Consider the following 22,472-nt stretch of genomic DNA (forward strand, 5'->3'; position numbering starts at 1 on the left):
GTTTCTCAAGATGAGGACGGGATTCGAGTCATGCAAGAAGCGTATGCACGGAAAATTTTAATCGAGGCCGGGATGGAAAATTGTAATCCCGCCTACGTACCGATGGATCCGAACCTAAGATTGTTAAAGGCTGAAACCAAGGAAGATGTTGATCCAACAGAGTATCGAAAGTTAGTCGGTTGTCTCCGGTATCTACTCCAAACCCGACCCGATCTCGCATACTCGGTCGGGGTAACTAGTTGATACATGCAAACTTGTAAGGTATCTCATGCTAATGCTATTAAACAGATTCTGAAATATGTAAAGACAACAATTGGATATGGAATTAAATATAGTCAAGATAAGGGGGTGTTGAACGGGTATTCGGATAGCAGTCATAACATTGATGAGGATGATGGGCGTAGTACAACGGGTCACATATTTTATTTTGGATCTTCACCGATTACGTGGTGTTCACAAAAACAAGAAACAGTGACTCTATCTTCATGTGAGGCGGAATACATGGCGGCAAGTGCAGCCGCGGGACAGGCGGTTTGGTTAAGGGAAATGGTTAGCGAGGTGACCGGGAAGAATTTACACAAGGTGTTGTTGAGGGTTGACAATACTTCGGCTATAGCCCTCATGAAAAATCCCGTGTTTCACAAACGTACTAAACATATTAAGTCCCGATATCATTTTATCCGAGAGTGTGTTGACCGTGAAGAAATAGATATGGAGCACATTAGCGGAAAAGAGCAACGAGCCGACATTCTTACCAAAGCACTTGGAAGGATTAAGTTTTTGGAGATACGGAAGATGCTTGGAGTAAAAGATCTCACTAATTCGAGTCATGAATTAGGGGGGTGATTGTTGGACCGCTCTAATTCCCGACCCAATTGCGAGTTATGTAATGGGTTGGGTAAGGCCCGTATCACAAGCTGGTGATTCTGGCAGATTCAATTTTATCTAGTCAAGTTGGGTTAGATTAGTTTATTTCAAATTCAAGTTTAGATATAGTTAGTTTGAATTTATATCTGATAAGGGGTTTGAACCTAGCTAGAGGATTGGCTAGGTATATAAACATTGTAATCAAGTTTTTAAGTAATTTTTCTTGATCAATAACACGCTGTTAGTTGTTGAATTCTGTCTTGTGATATCGATTCATTATGTGATAGAGAAGTGAATGATTAATTGTTGCTACTTGTTATTACATATATTCAGAAATTCGTACCCTAATTTTCTGATTCTTTGACAAAGTATCAACTAAACGTCAAAACATAGCAAAAATAAAACAATTAATTTAATTATCATCTGCGTCTTTTTGGAAAAAGTAAGTTGATTTTTTTTTCTGCTTATCATCATTTTCATGGTAACAATCAATCTGGAGCATGGAAAAAATAGGTCTAAAATCATCACGAATAGCATTTTGTAGAAAAAAGAAAAGGAAATGTATTTACGTGGGCAGGACCAAAAAGGTTGAAAATAGAAAATAATAATAATAATACTAATACTAATGCTAATAATAATAATATATTATGTATTAAGAAAGAGAACAATTATTTAATGGAACAGAAAGCAACACCCTCTCCATATCCATCTCTACACAGAATTTAATAACAAAACCCTCTCTTTGTTTCTGGTTCTCAAAAAAGTTTGCTCTAAAAGCCTTTCTTCTTGGTCAATGGGGAATATTATGCTTCTAACTTTAAATTAATTTCTTCTGTTAATGTTATCTATGGGTTTCTTCAAGTTGCATGTATTCAAGGGGGTTGGGTTTGTAATATGTTTTTCAACATGATCATTAGCAAGGATAAAAGTTTGGGTGGTTATTATGACTGTTTCAGGCGTACGATCCGATTCGATGGCTGAGGATGGATATCGAACCGAGAATAATATTAGTATTAGCAGTGAAGGATCAAGCTCCAAGGATATTAATATCAATCATATTAATCAAGAAGAAGAAGATGGAGGGTGGCTTAGATTGAGTCTAGGAAGTGGTCACCATAGAGGCTCACCCTCACCCTCTCACAACCACCAAATATCATTACCTGGTAGTATTAGTAGTGGTGGTCATGAGACATGGTCGCTAACTTTAACAACGCCCCATCACGACCAGCACCAGCAACAACAGCAGCAGCAGCAGCAACTCAGTTTTCAAGTTACAGATTTTAGGTCGATAACATCACCACCTATGTTTTTTTTGCAACCACACCAAGGAGGGATGGCGGCTGCTATTGATTCATCGCCGAACCATCATCAACAATACGACAATAATAATTACTTGCCACTAACCACTCTTTCTTCACCATCATCTTTAGGGCGGCCACCACTCCGTATAGACTTCAGAGTGGTGGATCCTCCCCCAAGACCTTATTCTGGTGTTTGGTTTATTCTTCAAGCATCTCAAACCCAGTAAGTCGTAATTTTTTTAACAGCTAAACACACACCCTTTTTATTATATCACCGTGTCCATATTGTTACCTACAACCCAAGTGGCAATAAGCCACCAATGAAAACCCAAGTTTTAGTTTAAGCATTCATTGTTTTTGAAGGCGTTGATGGGGTTTTCTTCTTATTGAATTAATGCAGGACAAAAGAACCATATTTGCCTCAAGTACCTAAGAGTTACCTTAGAATCAAGTAAGCAACAAAACATGTTTAAAACACAAACTCATCCGGCAACCGTGTACTCTTATATATCTATCGTTACCTTATTTTAATTAACACAGGGATGGAAGGACGACCGTTGGATTGTTAATCAAGTATTTGGTTTATAAACTCAAACTGGATGGCGAATTTGAGGTAATATATAATTAATCCCATGTATTATCTTAATTTTCTGTGTATTACACACACAAATATATAGCATGCATCTAACCGCAACCGGTAGAGATCATTATTAGGAAGTCCTCATATATTTTACACACTTTGTCTAATTAACTCTTATTAATAGTCTCTTAAATATCGTATGATAAGGTGTATAGAATATGGTTGGTGAAAGAAACATGAGAACCAATTAGAATGGACTGAAAGTATTCCGGTTATGATCATGTTATGTAACATCAGAATTAGGTATCAAGTACATTTCTAGGTAGCCTTCATGGTATGGTAATACTATAATTAATAATAGTAATATATCGTTAATTACGAGATTGAATGATCGATACATGCATAGATACATATGTGTGTGTGTTTTAATTTAGCTAATTATCGGTCATGTAGTCTATGGCAAGTAATATATGATCCTTTGGCAAAACCTGAAGGGAAGATCATATCGTGTAAGGCTCAAGTTAATTAATATTGGAATGTTGAAAACTACGTGCCACCATCAACAATTTGCTTGCCCAAGTAAACAGCTAGCTAGCGTGCTTGGTGTGTTACTTACATATAAATATATATCAATGGATATATAAATAAATGTTTTCCATTATGGTTTACTGTTGAAGAAGCACGAACCCATAATATACAACATGTCATACAACATCAAGTTTTAAAAAAAAACTATAAGGACTTGTTCGTTTCAAGGATTTGAAAGAAATTCTAAGAAATGAGATTTTAAATCCTATGAAATGATATGTTTGTTTCATTAAATAAAAGAATGAGAATGGAAACTAAATCCCATCAAATCTCACATTTCATGGAATTTTAAAATCCCACCTATTTTAAAGGATTGTTAAGGATTTTCTTATTAACAATAAAAAACCCACCAAAAAAAATTCAAAAAAATTAATAAAAAAATCATAACTCAAAATATAAATAAAAATCAAAAAATGTAAAAAAACTAAAACGTTTCCGCCTTTGCCCTAGTTCTTAAAAAAAAAGAAAAAAACAAAAAATGAACCGAAACCGAAAGTAGACCAAAACTGAACCGAATTGATGGAAACCGAAAAAATCGATCAAAACGAAACAAAAAAACTGAAACCGAACAGAAATGAAACTGAAAAAACGACCACAACGAAACAAAAAAACTGAAACCGAACAGAAATGAAACTGAAAAAACCGACCACAACGAAACAAAAGGCCGAAAACGAATCCGTAACCGACCAAAAACAAACAAAAGAAACCGAAATCCAATTCGTCCAGTGCTCCGAAACCAACCAAAAAGAAACAAAGGAAACCGAAACCCGACTCGTCCAGTGCAAAAACTCTTGTCAGTTCAAACCAATTCCAATTCCAATACATATTAACCAACCAAACACATGATAGGGATTCTCAAACATTCCATTCCATTCCAATTCCAATTCCAAATCCTTTAAAAAAAGTCCGTAAAACAAACGCGCCCTAACAATTTTCTTTTCGTCTTTGAATTTCATGAGGTTTTCATAAATCAGTCGGTGAACGCCAATTTTCTAGTAGTTTGGTTGGCTCGTTATTATACTCCTATACATGCAAGTAACATTTGTGTCCTTAAAAACACTCATAGTCACAACTCCATTAAAGATATCCATGGACTCCCGATCCATTTGTTAGGTTTTTCCTAGTGGAGAAAATATCACATCTAACTATTAATCACATTCAAAATATTCAAAGGTATAAATCGTAGTAGTTTTCAAGCTTATTTATTTTTGTCATTTGTATCTCATAATTGTATGTATTATCTTGATTTTACATTATGTAAACAAGTTTTGCCACCAATAATTCAATGGTGAAGACTAACATACTTTACATGGTATATATCAGCCTAACAAACCCTGCGATCTTCTCCATCCTCATTGTCTCCCCTCTTTTTATCATCGATTTCTCTTTTGGCATTTTGCCTCATGTTCATCGGTGCAATGGCATCAAGTTTCGTTCCTTCTAATGGATTAATCTCCATGAATGCGATTTTATACATGCTCATTCTCATGCTGAAACTACCTTTTATGGCGAAATCAGACGGTTCATGTTTTTTCCTATCAAAAGTTGATGGGATTTGTTGATACCTTGCCTTCATCACTTGGCAGGTAATTCGGGCCGAAAGGCCCTTATTAGTCTTCAATCCCAGTCTCGAATTGGACTGCCCTAGTCACTTCCTACAACCAGCATTTGGTTATACATGGTCAGCACCTTAAAGCATCTGTTTGCATCTTAAGATCACAAATTTAAAGCCCTATGCGATCAGCTCTCAACTATCTGATTGTTGATGAGTTCGACAAGTCCCATTGGTTTTTATGCAGTCGTGGACTCAACTATGAAACTTTCTCTACTGCTTATCTAGCCGTTTAACCCCGTCCCACTCTTCGAGATCTCATCACCCATGCAGAGAGCCATGAGTTGTTTCTTATCTCGTTACATGGAACATCTACCCCGTCAGCTTCTTGTAATATACACTTAGCCTTCGGTTTCTTCGACTCATAGTCAGACTAGGTCTTGGGGACGTGGTCAGTTTGGTGGTCAAGATTGTGGCCCCCGACCACCCCATTGTTAGCTTTGCAGGGTCAACGGCCATTATGGTGACATATGCCCTAATATGGCACATTTTGCACAACGCGCGTATCCTGTCTCATGATGATAACCTTGCTATATAAAAGTTATATAGAATCTTATTATAGAAAAGAAGACTAGTCTAAAAAAAACTTATAAATGGATTGTGATGTTGTTTTTAAAAGAACTAAGTAACAATGCTACGAATAATACTGGTGTTCATAACCTTAATAGTACTCACTTCTCATGAACACGCCTATAACCATTCGTATACAATCAAGCTATTCTTAATGATGTTACTAAGTCATTGAGAAATAACCGGTTTCTTACAAACAAAACGGCTAAAAGAAGAGGGAATTAATTAAGAGCATGAATATACTTTTTAAAAACCTTGTCTAAAATTGCCCCTCTAGTTGGCATTTGTTATCAGTTCATGTCTTCTCTTACAATGATTTTCGAGTATTAATTTCAAAAAACATATCATTACTCACTAACTAATGAAGAGGAATTAAGAGTAGCTAGGTACCTACCTAAGAGATATTAAATACGTGGAGAGATTGCAACACATGCATGCTACATGCCAACAAGTAACAAAGTCTGTCAATACTTGTCTCATTTCCTACAACCATACATACATACATATATATATATATATCATCATCTCTACATTCTCTTTCTATCTATCCATTGGTCTACGGATTTCTAATTATTTCTAATTTGATAGTATCAAAGAAAACTTGCATTTTAAGAAAAAAAAAGGTTTTGAAAGTAATATTTATATATTTGCTTAATATGTGGTTTATTAATTGGTTTATACATATACAAGTATTGTATGCATATTTATATAATACGTGTTGGTAGGTTATATATGTAAATATATAAAACATTCTGTCTGGCATGCTTAACAGAATTAATTAGGGTATCTTAAGTAGTATTTTTATGTTAATAAAGACTTAAATTAATATTTGAGATTGGAAGTCAAACTCAGATGGCGTACGTACGTAGTAGACATTAATAATATCTCAATGATCCCTTGTATGATTGAAACACATGGATAGGATGATTCATTAAGCTTTTTAAATATTTTGACTTTAGTTAAGTTTTGTAGTTTCTAAGGCTTCTTAGTTACTTGTTTTAGAAGGAATTATATATATAGAATATAGATTGACTTATATTCCTGGATGCCAATTCCAAGCATTAATTTGCCATCAAAACCAAATAATTGGTTTGCTATCAATTCATCATAATTATATATATCCAAGCCAGCTGATGATATTATATCTAAATGTCTAAATAATTACATATATTCAAGCTAATTACTGATGGTATCATTATCATGATGTCTAAGGCTATGCGTAACGGTTAATGTCTCTTAATGTCCTTTAGTTATTACCATTTCAACACGCATACGAACATTATTGTAAAAATGTACATGCTTGATATGGAATTCCGATTGATTGATAATGGGCAGAGGGTCCATGGAAATCAAGTTGAGATGCATGTAGAAAAATTGGTGCATGCGTTAGTTTCGTCATGCTTTCGCATCCTACCACTAATGCATATATAGATCGAGAATTGATAGGACCCCCACACCAGGGACCTAGCTACTTGTAACTTTTTATAGGATATTGTGGTTCAAGGCAAGCACTATATATTTTAACGTTCAATCAAGTGGTGCACCTCAATGAAAACATTAAAATGCGAGGGGAAAATCACCAACATATACATTTATTTTTGAAAATAGATATATAGAACTCTAGTCTACTAACTATATAATCATTTCTATCTTAGTCCAATAAGAATTTGTCACGTAAGCCTAGCCGACCAACTAAGGAAACTTAGCCATCACTTTAAGGTGCATAAATTTATAAAATGACGGGGGGTGGGCTGTGGGGGGTGGTTTTGAATTACTCGATATATGTCCCAAGCATGCTAAATCTAGCTTGCAAATTTAGTTTTAGCTGTCTACATGTAGGCTAAAATGAGCCGGCTAAGTTGGTGTCCTTTTTTTAACCTCCTTGCAGACGGCAAAAAATTTCGAGTTATTAGGCTAAATTTAGTCTGTTTGGGACATGTGTCGAGTAATGGTTGGTCAGTAGGAGAATGTTATAAAAATCTTTTAAAATAAATTTATAAAAACATGAGAGTTATAAAAATTAAGAAATATGAAAAGTTGAAAACTAATACATCCACCATGATTATGAATGTGTAAAGTAGGAGAATGTTTTTAGATTTTTTTACATGTGGAATGGATGGTTGGAGAGAGAGACGTGCATGAGATTGGTGGATGATGATGTGTTTATATATTTTTGGATGCAAGTAATATTCCTCGGCATTTGGTCTAAAGAATTAATAAAGTTACGTACGTGATAAATTATTAGAAATTAGTCTAATGGCATCATGATGATTGCGGTGTAATTATTAAAGTACCCATCGTTGCGGAAGGTGAAGCCCATTCAACATAGTTTTTGAAAGACTAAAGTTCTCCAAATAATTTACGGTTTAAACCCAGAGTTAAAATCTAAGACCGGTCATTAAAAAATAAAAGACCTTACTAAATGAGCTAGCCTCGTATTAACTTATTCAAACATTTTTTATCACCTCTAATATGTATGGTTTTTGTATAATTAATTAAGGATGCAAAATCTTTTGGGATGTTGTTAACTAAAATATTAATATGACCCGTGGATGTTGATAAATGCCCATTGGACCAATCAATTCTTAAAATAACCACCTTAAAAGTTAGAATTCGTCGACTAGATCACTTGGGTCATTTTCCCAAACATATGTAGCGTGTGAACTTTCAACAGAGACGTCAAACAGTTGGACCCAGCAGAGCCCAGTTGGACCCGCAAGACTCACCTCAAACAGAGACGTCTGCGCAGTCGGACCCGCAAGACTCACCTCAAAGAGGGACGTCTGCGCGGTTGGACCCGCAAGACTCACCTAGAGGGACGTCTGCGCAAAGACCAACTGGATCCGCATGACCCACCATGCTCAGAGACGCGACGTCCTTACGCGCAGTACGCAAGCTGCTCCCGCAGGAAACGCCTCCCAATGGTCGACGTACTCCGCCTGTTCCCGCAGCTACGGATACTAGCCATCAGGGAAGGCTACCCGCACAGCAAGGCTACACGCACAAGGCACTAACTCTCAAATAATTCAGTAATGTCACCTGAAGAAGGAATGAGCAAGCCGGGAACACTCCCGCCCAAAGCCGGGAATACTCCCGCCCAAATGAGCCAGTCCGTACGATACTGGAGGATCTTTTTTACTGTACCTGCCAAGGTATGGACAAAAGATCTGACCAAAGCTGCGACAGCTCACTGACAACAGTACGTAGGGCAGCACGCTCTAGTACTTAAAGTCACTATCAGCCGCTGCCTACTCACCAACTTCTGTCGGGGCACGTCCATAGCCTGCAGTTGGTGGAAAAGGAATAGTACACAGCCGGCCTGGTCACTATCAGCCGCTGCCTACCCACCAACCATCAGCATGGCACGTGCGTAGCCCACAGTTGGTAGAACAAGAATACTATTCAGCCGGCTGTACCTGCTTGGAAACCTACCTTCGGCTATAAATACTCCAACACCTTGGAACAGTATCATTATCTTATATCTTCATATATTATCTGATAACTGCTCTAGTCATTTCTCTTAATATACACTTATATTCAAGAGCAATCTAGTCTGATTCTCACGCCGGAGGGTGGTCACAAGGAGGTACCCCCCCTTCTCAGTGACGAGCTCACGGTGTCTGTTTTGCAGGTCACCAGAAGAACCATCTTTGCCGGACATAACCCCTCGTGGGAAACATCTATTTAACCCCCAGATTATCCGTAATCTGCCCCGGGTCAATTAGTGTTTCTTCATTAGCGCCATCCGTGCATAAAAGCTAGAACTAATTCATTCAGTTTTTTCAAACCTCCGAAAAGATGGTTAACGTTACTCCGGTCCCCAGGCCAGGGAGTAACCAAGAAACCCCGGTAACCACAACCCCAGCTACTGGGGGGAACACCGGCGAATACACACATTTTACGAACACTACCCCGGTTACCCAAGCCGGGGCAAGTGCAGTAAATTTTACGAACACTACCCCGGTTACCCGAGCCGGGGCAAGTGCAGTAAACAATCCTTCACTGGGATTCACCAATACCCAGTTGGAGAGACAACAGACGAGGCTCCCCCGCCAAACACTCGAACAAGTTAAAGCGTGGGCGGAAAAACGTCAAAGGGAATTCCAAGCTGAGTTGGATGAACGCTTACGTTCACTCCAACAGGCTGACGAATTCGGAAACACTCGACAACAGCTCAACATGAGCAATGAGTGCGAGTACTTGGACGATGATTCGGAGGAATCCGATACCGACGTAAACCCTCGCCATAAGGCGAAAGGGAAGCGTAAGGAAACGGACTTCCAACCAAGAAGGAATTTTGGAGAAACCTTCAAACCAAAAAACGCGGGTGGAAACCCACGTGACTTCTCTAAAACCTTCAGACCAACCGCTGCAAATGCGGGAACCTCCAAGTTTGCAAGGGACATTGCGGAAGCAATCGCCCCAAGAAGTGCCAAACAGATGTCCAACATCGGCACCTATGATGGTATATCCGACCCAGACGATCATTTGAACAGATTCATAGCGGGGGCAACCGTCAGTAACTTGACGGAACCCACGTGGTGTTATATGTTCCAGATGACGTTGGTTGGAGCAGCCAGAGCGTGGTTTGACCGTCTACCGGTCCACCACATCTATGATTGGGCAGACTTCCAACAGAAGTTTAGCCAATACTTCAGCCAACAAAGAAAGTATACCGAAGAGCAATGGACAATCCTCAATTGCATTCGAGAGGAAGATGAATCTTTGCTAGACTTCATCACTCGCTTCAACTCAAAGAAGCTAAGTCTGGGTAATATTAGCGAAGATCTTGTTCGCGCTGCTTTCATCCAGGGCACAAAAGACCCAGAGCTCATCCGCACCTTAACGGGTAAAGATGGCATGCCATCCACATGGGATGCCATCATGACAGCAGCTAAATGCTTCGCGGAAACGGAAAAGCAACTGGGTAGAGATCTTCCCAGAGCACAAACCTCTACACCCAGAAAACAAGAGAAAACAATGTCCTTACCGCCCGACTAAACAAAAAGAGGAAGCTAGGCATTTGGCAGTCAAGGGTAAACTTTGACACCTCATCCGGCTCACACCCTCGGTTAGGGGGAAAGGATAACATGCCGTCGTCAAACCGGAACTCCAGATGGACGCCACTCACCAAAAGCGTCATCGAGATATTCGACACCGAGAGACTCCCATGGCCAAAGGCTCCAACAATCCGAGAGCGTCACAACGCTGATCAGAGCAAATTCTGTGACTTCCACAGGACAAGAGGCCACAACACCGAAGAATGCATAGACTTGAAGGACATCGTCGAAGCATTTGTTAGAGATGGGACGCTCACGCACCTCGTGGTGTAATGAACGCTGAGCAGGCTAATGCGTGTAGAACCCCAGTTAGGGAAAACACGAATAAAACTGCAGCTTCAATGTCGGAGACTACATACTGCGTAAACAACGAGATTCTGAACCAAGTGCATATCGGCTCGAAAGGCTCGATGACACTCCCAAGAACATGGAAGGAAGCTCAATTACACAGTCTGCATGTAGATCAATTCCAAACTTGTAAAAGAAAAGGCCCAGAGCCACTTCTAATGGAAATGATTCTCCTTATCACATTGACGCTGATGGTCTTACATTTATACTTAATGAACTTTCCACACTGATATGCCGGTCTTCACCGCATACATAAGTGGGAAAAAAAGTCGTTGCGTGTGGAAGGCGGCAAAACCCACATAAACACAAAAAACGGCAAACCTTCACGCAGGTCAGTCATAGGTGAAGTTCGGTCATCCCACTAAATGAAAGTGCCGGTCGTAACCGCACAAATCATGATAGAGGACACCGAACTAACCTATTGACAACCGCGCGTCGAACGGTTAATTTATTCAAAACACTGATGCCGGTTTTCACCGCATAAATAAGTGTGAAGAAATCGTTGCGTGTGGAAGGCGGCAAAACCCGCATAAACACAAAAAACGGCAAACCTTTACGCAGGTCAGTCATAGGTGAAGTTCGGTCATCCCACTAAATGAAAGTGCCGGGCCTAACCGCACAAATCATGATAGAGGAAGCTGAACTTTAACCTATTGACAACCGCGCGTCGAACGGTTAACTTATTCAGAACACTTGGAAAATATCTTCAAGGAAAAAATGAGGAAAACCTCCACGCAGGTCAGATATAGGTAAAGTTTAGCCATCCTACTAAGTACAAGTGACGGTCTTACCCGCACAATCACGAAAGAGGAAGCAAAACTTTAACATATTATCTACCACGTTGATAGGTTAACTTATTCAAAGTACTTAAGAAATTGCTAAGTTAAACTAAAGCATGCACAAGCGAATCATATATTGTTTATGCGGCAAAACAAGTGCCAAATTAGACTATAATATGCATGAGCAAGTCGTATAACGTTTATAAAGCAAGAGTGACGGTCCTACCCGCACAAAAGATTTACATTCCATAAAAATTCAAGTATTACAAGAATGGCTTGGTATCTACCCGCCTACAAGAGTGTAAATCTATACAAAAACAAACCTATCCTAACAGTGGGAAGGGATCTAAAGGTTCAAGCTTCAGGACCACTCCCTCCAAACCCACTTGTACCCGCACCATCAGTTGGCTGTGGCGGTTCAAGGAAGGTCTTGAGAATGGTTAACCCATCATCAGCAGCAGCAACTTCGTTCACCTTCTCCACCACTGGATGCGGGAAGGCAGCATACTGGTTCACTGCTTGGTCATAAGCAGCTTCAGTATCCACATCATATAAAGGGAAGTTGGAAGGCGGGATGCCCTTCTCAACGAACCCTAGACCAAGCAGGAAGCCAGCCTTTTCCCCATCCTCATGAGAAGCGTTGAGGGCTGCGCTCATGGCATCGTCATATGATGTGTCCGTGAAGACCCGATGGACAACCTACAAGAAAAAATACAAGTATCAAAACCTTTTCTTAGTACAAAGAAAAGCGTAAAGACGTTATGAAGCTAAGCTTACCTGCGACAACGCTTCTCGTAGAAGCCATTCCTTGGTAACCAGAGCCTCTTGGAGGGCAGCTTGAGCTTGGTTACGGGCGCGTTCGGCTTCACTCTTGTTAAGGTTGGCAAGCAACACTTCTTTAGCCGCAGCCTCTTCGACGCCTTTTAGCTTACGCTCAGTATGGTCAAGCACGCCCCTCTGGTCCAAGATTTCTTGGAGCTTCTTGGCGTCTTCCATGGCCAAGGCATCATGAGCCTGTTGGAGCCTCTCTAGTTTGGCTTTAAGTTCCTCATTCTCGAGGCGTTGAGGCTCAGCAACAGCTTCAGCCTTGGTGGCCCTCTCAGTTGCGTTCCGTGCAGTTTCCTTAGCCAGCCGAAGCTGTTCGTTAACAGCCTGGGCAGCCTTGGAACGGGCCTCGAGACGGGCCTGAACTTCAACCTCAAGGGTCTTGAAGGCCTTCTCCTTCTCCACAGCAACGGCGAAGAGCCTCCTGTTCTCATCCCGGACAGCCCGCGCTTGAGCTACTTCTTGGATACAAGCTGCTTTTAACTTGTCGTTTTCACGACAAAGCAGCTCGACGCGCGGCTGCATCCGGGCAAGGAGAATTCGAAGCTCGTTTGTCAGCCTACCCTCCTGGTAGCTTGACATAGCTTCTCCCAGTGCACCACTGGGGGCGGCGTGGCGCGCCCACTCGACGCAGTCCACAGCCGTCCGAAGGGTGGTTCCCCGGCGGATGTTCCACCGCGGAACAAACACCTCATTCGAATCCGACACTGCAAAAACAAAAAGCAGTTAGGAAAAGATGATAAAAAAAAAAAACATAACAGGCCAAAATAACCCTACGCACCTGTAGGGTCGACGACAGGCCTGTAGCCGCCAAACCCATCACCCGAACCTAACGGATATCCATCCAAGAGGTCAGGCAAATGGGAAGGAGGCAGAGATTGGCTAGACGCCGCAACCCCGGACATACCTGAAGGACCGGCCGTAGTCGCCGGCACCGGAGGAGGCATGGCAGAGGCCGCCGTGGTAGAGACCAACGGAGGTGAACTCACCGGAGGTGAACTCACAACCGCGGTCGTCGCTGCGGAAGAGACCACAGAAAAACTCACCGCCGGCTCAGTGAAAGAATCAGTGAATATGGCACTGACAACCGGCGGAGACGTCGTCACAGTTGGAGCAGTTGCCTCAACCAAGTGAGCAACTGAACCAACTGAAGCAGGCGCAGCCGCCTGGGTCATCGCCTCAGGTAGGTTGACCAAACCTACCATCATGGGTCCGGAGGTGCTCCTCCCCGCTCCACCCTGGAATGCGGTAGCATCCACGCCTACACGAAGACAAGATATATAAGCATAATGGCGGAAAGATATGAAGTTAAAATTAAAGGAAGTTTGTACTTACGAGTCCTCTTGAGCTTGAAGGTACGAACAGGCGGGGACAAACCCGATGGAACCGGCCTCTTTACGCCGGTCACCGTCGCTGTACTGGGCTGCCCAGAGGTGACAGCCGTCTCAACCTCCGGAGCAGTGATCTCAACACCACCAGGGTTCCCCACCACCTCCTCGCTTTCGGTCTCTGAGTCAGACCGATTCACCGGATCGGCAGTGGAGACAACCTTCGCCTTCCCTTCCCGCCAGCAGCCTTCTTCTTCCTCACGAAGAATGGACCATCTGCGGATTCCTCATCAGAAGATGACAAGATTAGAGGAATTCCAGCAGAGGTTTGAGCATTGACAGGTCTAGGGTTAAACAACTCCTTACCTGGCCGCGTGGCGCTTAGAATCGGGTGGCCCGGCGGGTAGACCTCCACGAACCGATCCGCCGTTTGCTCAAGGATGGGCAACTCGTTCTCATCTAGAGCACGAGTACCCATCCGAGCGGGACCATCACTCTCCCGCGGCTGCAGGAGAGACTGCAAGTCGTTTCCCTCTGAAAACAAAAAGAAAAAACGGTTAGAACAAAAACCCTAAATTAACGGATAATATGAAGCATACCGTAAGGGACAGAGTTCAAACCGTATTCGAGGACGATGGGAATCTGTGACGCCTCCTTCCACACCCGGCTCATCCCGAGCATCACCATCCCGGACTCCGCAAAGCGGTAAACCGGAGACTGAATCCGAGAAACCTTGGAGAACCATTCCGCCTCCTGGTAGTTGGAGGCGTGAAGGTTCGGGAGAGCTCTCCCGTTCTTGAACGTCATCGCTATGGGGACGACGCGAGCGGAGACATAGAAAAACTCCCGCTTCCAAGAACGAAGACTGCGCTCGGTAGCGCAGATCTTCAAACCCTTGATCCGATTGACCAAGGTATACCAGCCCTGGATGCACCTCCAGGAGTAGAAGGTCATCAGGCGGTCGAGGCGGGGCTCAACGCCCAGAATATGGCACACCCATTCAAAATGGCGAACCTTTGCGATCGCCATCGGGTGCACCTCAGTTAGGTGTACACCGTGTCTCTCCAAAACACGGTACACAAACTTCGTCAATGGGAACCTGAGATTCCCATAGATGAAGAATGCAGCATACACCCCTATCTTGCCCTTGGGGGCATCGTACACCGTCTGGTGAGGCTCAGGAAACTCAGGCTCGAATGGCTCGAGCATGAACTTCCTGACGACGTACTGATAGAGGTCGACCGAAAGAGCACACTGGCACTCGCCAGCAGTACTCTTGTCATCCTTGTCCGACGTGGACAACGGATTCTCGAGGTATACATCGGACTCCTCTACAGTAACCTCAGGATCATGAGAAGACATGTTTGGGATGTAAACAAGAACGATTTCAGGAGAATGCTCGACAGAAAAGTTAGAGTATTCGCCGGAAATCGTTTAGAAGAAGAAGAGAGGTGAAACTGTGAGTTGAGATGCAACCTCTCCTCCCTTTATATACTCATCGCAATGAATGCGATGAATTTAATGCGGAAGAGAGAGGAAAACGCTGGTGCAATGAAACTATGACACGTGGAAAAAGCAAGCTGGCAACAGCTGTTGACAGGACGCGTGCCGTAAACTTCGCGGCCACGCGCCCAAAAACTCGCGCCCACGCGCCTGAAAAAGCGTCTGGAATGACCATATACTGTCACGTCGTCATAACTTCCTGCACGTCCTGACACTGTCAGAAGAAACCGTCGGACGACGTTTCAACAGTTTGGACTATTCTTATCCTTTCACCAACTCTTCAAATTTCAAAAAGATTCAAAAAGATTCAAAAGTAAGAGGGACTATACCCCTTACCTTGGCAACCAAGTAACTATAAGACAGGTGCGAGTACAGTGTTAAGGCAAAACCCTTCACATACTTAGCACCTGCAGGGAATTGAAGCCAAGAATACATCGGCGACCAAGTAACAATAAGACGGGTGCGGGTACAGTGTCAAGGCAAAACCCTTCACATACTTAGCACCCGCAGGGAATTGAAGCCAGGAATACCTTGGAAGTAAAGTAACTATAAGACGAGTGCGGGTACAGTGTCAAGGCGAAACCCTTCACATACCTAGCACTCCGCAGGGAATTGAAACCAAGAAGGATCTTCTGGGCCATGCTTGTGGAAACGGGAATAACATCCCCGCATAGCGGGAACGTCGAGAACTAGATTGTTTGAAGCTCCAAGATGGAATTGGTTGTTTTAACATAATTGATCACTATGTTCAAAACTACCTAAACCTCGTGGAGAATCTATACAAGTGGAACTCAACGCTCCTGACTTGCGATGAGGTTACAGACCTACCCGCATCATACCCAAAGATCAAGCCAAAAAGTCGGGAATTTCTGCACGTGACATTAGGACTTCCGCGGGAAGAATCCCCATGGAAAACCTTAAAACTAAAACATTTTTCAAAACCCTTTGCTTAAGTCCAAAAGTTCACCTTACTTATTAACAATTCATGAGAAGAACATTGGACTGGGGGGACTTGAAGAGGTAGGTCCCAGCAGAGCCCAGTTGGACCCGCAAGACTCACCTCAAACAGAGACGTCTGCGCAGTCGGACCCGCAAGACTCACCTCAAAGAGGGACGTCTGCGCGGTTGGACCCGCAAGACTCACCTAGAGGGACGTCTGCGCAAAGACCAACTGGATCCGCAGGACCCACCATGCTCAGAGACGCGACGTCCTTACGCGCAGTACGCAAGCTGCTCCCGCAGGAAACGCCTCCCAATGGTCGACGTACTCCGCCTGTTCCCGCTGCTACGGATACTAGCCATCAGGGAAGGCTACCCGCACAGCAAGGCTACACGCACAAGGCACTAACTCTCAAATAATTCAGTAATGTCACCTGAAGAAGGAATGAGCAAGCCGGGAACACTCCCGCCCAAAGCCGGGAATACTCCCGCCCAAATGAGCCAGTCCGTACGATACTGGATGATCTTTTTTACTGTACCTGCCAAGGTATGGACAAAAGATCTGACCAAAGCTGCGACAGCTCACTGACAACAGTACGACGGGCAGCACGCTCTAGTACTTAAAGTCACTATCAGCCGCTGCCTACTCACCAACCCCTGTCGGGGCACGTCCATAGCCTGCAGTTGGTGGAAAAGGAATAGTACACAGCCGGCCTGGTCACTATCAGCCGCTGCCTACCCACCAACCGTCAGCATGGCACGTGCGTAGCCCACAGTTGGTAGAACAGGAATACTATTCAGCCGGCTGTACCTGCTTGGAAACCTACCTTCGGCTATAAATACTCCAACACCTTGGAACGGTATCATTATCTTATATCTTCATATATTATCTGATATCTGCTCTAGTCATTTCTCTTAATATACACTTATATTCAAGAGCAATCTAGTCTGATTCTCACGCCGGAGGGTGGTCACAAGGAGGTACCCCCCCCCCCCCCCTTCTCAGTGACGAGCTCATGGTGTCTGTTTTGCAGGTCACCAGAAGAACCATCTTTGCCGGACATAACCCCTCGTGGGAAACATCTATTTAACCCCCAGATTATCCGTAATCTGCCCCGGGTCAATTAGTGTTTCTTCAGTATGGTTTCTGTATAATTAATTAAGGATGCAAAATCTTTTGGGATGTTGTTAACTAAAATATTCATATGACCCGTGGATGTTGATAAATGCCCATTTGACCAATCAATTCTTAAAATAACCACCTTAAAAGTTAGAATTCGTCGACTTGATCACTTGGGTCATTTTCCCAAACATATGTAGCGTGTGAACTTTCAACAGCTAATAAATCTGTTTAAAGCACCTGTGTAAGAATACAAATAAATCTAGGGGTGTTCAGTATTCAAATGTGACTTGAGGAATTCGAAATTCGATTCCAGATGCATTTGAATTTGAAGGTTGAAATTCGGTTTTCAATCATTCAAAATCAGTTCGGTTGAATTTTGATATAGTAATCAAATTTCGAATTGAATAAGAATTTATGAATTTAATTTTGATTCGATTCAAAATTCGAAGTTAAATTATACATAACGTTTTTATTAAAAATATACATATTAGTAAGATGATAAAATATAAGAGTGTTTTAAGTTCATAAGTCTGAAAAATGACAGTTCGTCATTTTAATTATTAATTCATGTAATTAAATGTTACTGCTTTGAGTATTTAAAATGTTTTAACTTTGAATAATTTATTTGTTTTTAAACTTGTATTTTTTATTACCAAAAAAACTCAATTTGTAGTGGTTTTGAAATTGGAATTAAAATCAATGATATTTTGATCGAATGCAAATCAAATCCATTTGAATTCGAACTTCAAACTCGAATCGAGTTTCGAATTGGCTAATTTGAATTCGAGTCCGAATATAGTTTTTAAAAGATTAGGTTTTGCGATTCAAAAAGGGGTAGCGGCGCAGCTTGTTGCCCGCTTGCCTTCTGTTTCGATGTAATCCAATAAACAATCATATATTATAGAAGCAATAAGTCCGAATCGAATTTTTCAACTCTATTTTGAATCTGAATCAAATTCGAATCTAACTTTAAAATTCAAATATTCAAAATTCCATTCATTAAACAAACCTAAATAACTGTTATACCTGTGTGTGTGAATGTCAAGCTAAGGTATTGGGTCCTAGTTATGAAAAGACAAAAAGTAGCTTCCTTTTGAGCCGAGTTAGATAGATGGGTAGGACCCACCATCCATAATCCCATGGCACACCCCTACCTCATGCATACGTAATGATAATGTAATTGTACTTCACATATTTATCATCTTCTTTACTAGCTTATTACTAACATTAAACTTTGTTACTAACATAATCATCCTTGGATTATATTAATGAAAGCAGATAGAAATAAGATGTAAAGGACAACAACTTTTGCCATTTTTGAGCCTACAACATGTAAGAGATAACATATGGAATAGGCCCCGGAAGGATGTCGTGTTTATTAACTCTGGCGTTACCTCAATGGACCATCTTATGGTGCTACACTATGGTAGAATTGCATGACCCAACACTCACAACTTAATTTGTAATATTGGGAAACTTTTTGTCCCCTTGAATATTGATGCATGCATGTGTTTGCTGGATTGATCTTTTGTTTGCTTGTTTTTGAGTTAGTGTTTTTGTAGTAGTAAGATCAAAGGAGATGTGTTTTCAAGTTAAAACTAGCTGATCACCTCATATGTGGTTTTGTTTTGGGAACGTTTATAAGATGACTGTAAAATCATAGAAATTTTCATATATTTAATTTAATACTTTTTCAGTTTGGCATAACTTCAAATATAATATTGCATGCACATTCAAACAAATACTAAAAAAAGGGTTAGGGTAAGCGTAACCCCCTCTGTTTAGGGCTGTAAATGAACCGAACGAACACGAACAAGGTCTTGTTCATGTTCGTTCGTTAAGTAAATAACGTGTTTACGAACGGTTCACGAACACTTACCGAACGAGATTTTATGTTCGTGTTCGTTCATTAAGGAAATTAATGTGTTCACGAACGGTTCATGAACACAAACAAACACAAATGAATACATCGGTCTTAATCTATATGCTCTGCTGATTTTATTTGTGTTTGTGAACACAAACAAACACAAATAAAATCAGCAAAGCATAGAGATTAAGACCGATGTATTCATCAATGTAAATAATGAAAGCCTGTAAATGAATCGAATGAACACGAACAAGGGCATGTTCGTGTTCGTTCATTTATCTTTAAAAGAACATGGACACCTAATCGAACAAATGTTTATGTTCATTTCGTTTATTTAAAAATGGACATTTGTGTTTGTTTGTTTGTTTAAAATCTAAACTAACATAACTGAATAAAGATAAACGAACATGTATGAACAAACATAAATGAACACAAATATAAAACCTTTAAGTAGATGACCTCTCCAGATAATATTTAATTATTTTCTATTATTATTAATACATAAATGAACATAAATAAACAGCCATAAACGAACGTTCATGAACATAAATGAGCGAACGGAACATGCGTTCATGTTCGTTCATTTAATTAAACAAACACAAATATTTTGTTCATGTTCATTCGTTTATTAAATAAACGAACATAAACAAATTTCCCGCCAAACGATTCACGATAGTTCACCGAACGTTCGGTTCGTTTACAGGCCTACCTCTGTTGCTAACCATACCCCCCCCCCTCCCTTGAACTTTCATTTCTCTTTGCATTTATAATTGACATATTAGTCTCTCTTATTTTATTTTATAATTATCTCAAAATATGAAATAACAAACTAGTATGTTTTTATTTTTGTTTTATTGTCTTTTTATATATTTTTATTATTGATTTTATTTTTTATTTCTTTAAGATCTTATTAAAAGTTTATTAATTTTCTACATGCACTAAAAAAATTTGTATACTTTCTTTAAGTTATTATTATTTTTTTAAATGTATTTGAAACAATTTGAATATTTTTTTGTTAGGTTCGGATATATTATATTAATGTTACATGGGAAACTAGTTAAATTTGTTTATCAAGTTGTATGTTATTAACACTTTCATTTGAAAAAAAATAAAAATATGATTTTTTTTATAAAAGAATGTGCACTATTTCTTAATTTTTTTGTTTTAAAAACACTCTCCAAAAAGATTAAAACAAGTGTAGGAAAAAGAGCATTTTTAAAAAACAAGAAAAACAACGTTTTTTAAATAAGAAAAAAAATATTTTTTTAATAAAAAAAAGATAAATAGAAAAAAAAGAAACAAATGTTTTTTAAAATAATAATGATAATAAAAGATAATAAAATGACAAAAGAAACACAAAAATGTTTGAATCGTATTAATGTATAACTTGAGAAAGTGGGTATGTTTAGTAAAAACGAATGGGAGGGGTACGTTTAGTAGCACCCAAAAAGAATTATAATTCATGTGCTACTTAATTATGTATTAGCTTAATTTTATTTTGCGTTATAGTGTCGTAGCTAGTAGCAAATGCTCTTAATTAATGTCAATAAATGGCGGTAACGAAAATGAAAACTTTTGACAGAAGACAAAATATTGATAGGATAGAGATGAGGTAGATAAAAACAACAAATGATAACAAAAATAACTATATATAAACACTGTAAAAAAAGCAGAAAAATAAGCTAGTTAAAAAATGAGTGTATATGAAAACTTAGGAAATTTTGAAGTTTTTATAGGGTGATATAGCCATTATGCAACTTGTTTTTAATAAAATAAAATAGATAAATTCGAATTTTTCCATTAAATAAAAGAAGAAGATATGTGTACAATTTTGATTTTAGATTGGGTAAATATGCAATGAAACAAAATCAAGATTAGTATACAAACTGCCTAAGTAAAGTCTACTCATCATGCCATTGGTATAGTATCATGATAAAAATTAAAAATTGTGATACCAATGGACTCCTAACCGGTTTGGGCTTGGACCCATCACCGCATAACCATTTCTCAACAACTGGTCCATACCTTTTGTAGTTTGAACTTTGAATGGTTCTTTCAATTAACATAAACAAGGCAAGGCTCCAAATGGTTATTATTATTATTTACTTTCCAAACTCTTTACATATGAAAAGTAATTATGGTTGGTTAGAATCATCAAGACTCTCCGGTCTCCACCCAACTTGTTAATGTTTGATTTATTATTTTGGTTGCAAAAATCATGTGAAACTCTCTACTCATACTCATGTGATTGCTTTTAATGTAGCCACCACCAATATAACATCACAATTCAACACCCTCACATTTCATCTCCATACTTTCTTTCTTACTTTCATGAGATATGAAAGACTTCCTTCTTAGGTACTCACTCGCGTTCCGAAAGAAAAAAGGTTTCAAGAACTCATGCACAGGCGACGCCTCAACGTCCACTCTCAACCATCAAAGCCATGACACCACCCACAACCCCACTCTCGAGGAAATGATCATGCAGCTTGACTCTTTGATTGAATAGCAGAAGTACTACTTAGTAGTAGAAACTCGGAGAGACGGAGATGGGACTATTTCATACCTGCTAACTCCTAGGATGAGAAGTGGGTCCCTTGTTTTTGGCAGGAAGAGTTTCAGCCTTTGTTGCCCTGTCTACTTCTTTACTATGGATCATGTCTTCGGAGGCTAATGTCGGTGAATCGGTTAATATGACATAGATCGGAGAATGGTTAAATGCTTCTTTGGGAAAGAACAAGAAGGTTCGTCGTACAATTTCGGCGATTACAAAAATAAAGGAGTATATCCCTCTCCCTTAGTGTCTTTCCACTTCCGTCGTTCAGGAACAAACACTTCGCCTAATTCTTTTGAATCCCGGCCCACTTTTTCCCCACTAACTAATTACGTTACGACCACTGAACAAACTTGGTTGACGAACATAGTTTATGCGCCGCTAATGTAGCGGCTTGCCGAGCATTTGACTTAGATGTCTCGTATTTCTCGAAAAAGTGATTCGATTGATGGGATTTGGTATGATACTTATGAGATCGATGAGATTGATATTCAAATATTTCTTCTTAGAGCGTCTTGATTTGACCCCATAAGTGGGACCACCACCCAATAGCATGTTGCCGCCTAGAGAAGCTCCTAATTGTTTCAGAAAAGTCAGTGATAAGCAAGAAGAGAAGAGAAAGAATAAA

Source organism: Bidens hawaiensis, unplaced genomic scaffold (assembly GCF_021521415.1).
Source record: "Bidens hawaiensis isolate Kalapana, Puna unplaced genomic scaffold, B.hawaiensis_p1.1 tig00007984_1, whole genome shotgun sequence".
NCBI classification, from domain to species: Eukaryota; Viridiplantae; Streptophyta; class Magnoliopsida; order Asterales; family Asteraceae; genus Bidens; species Bidens hawaiensis.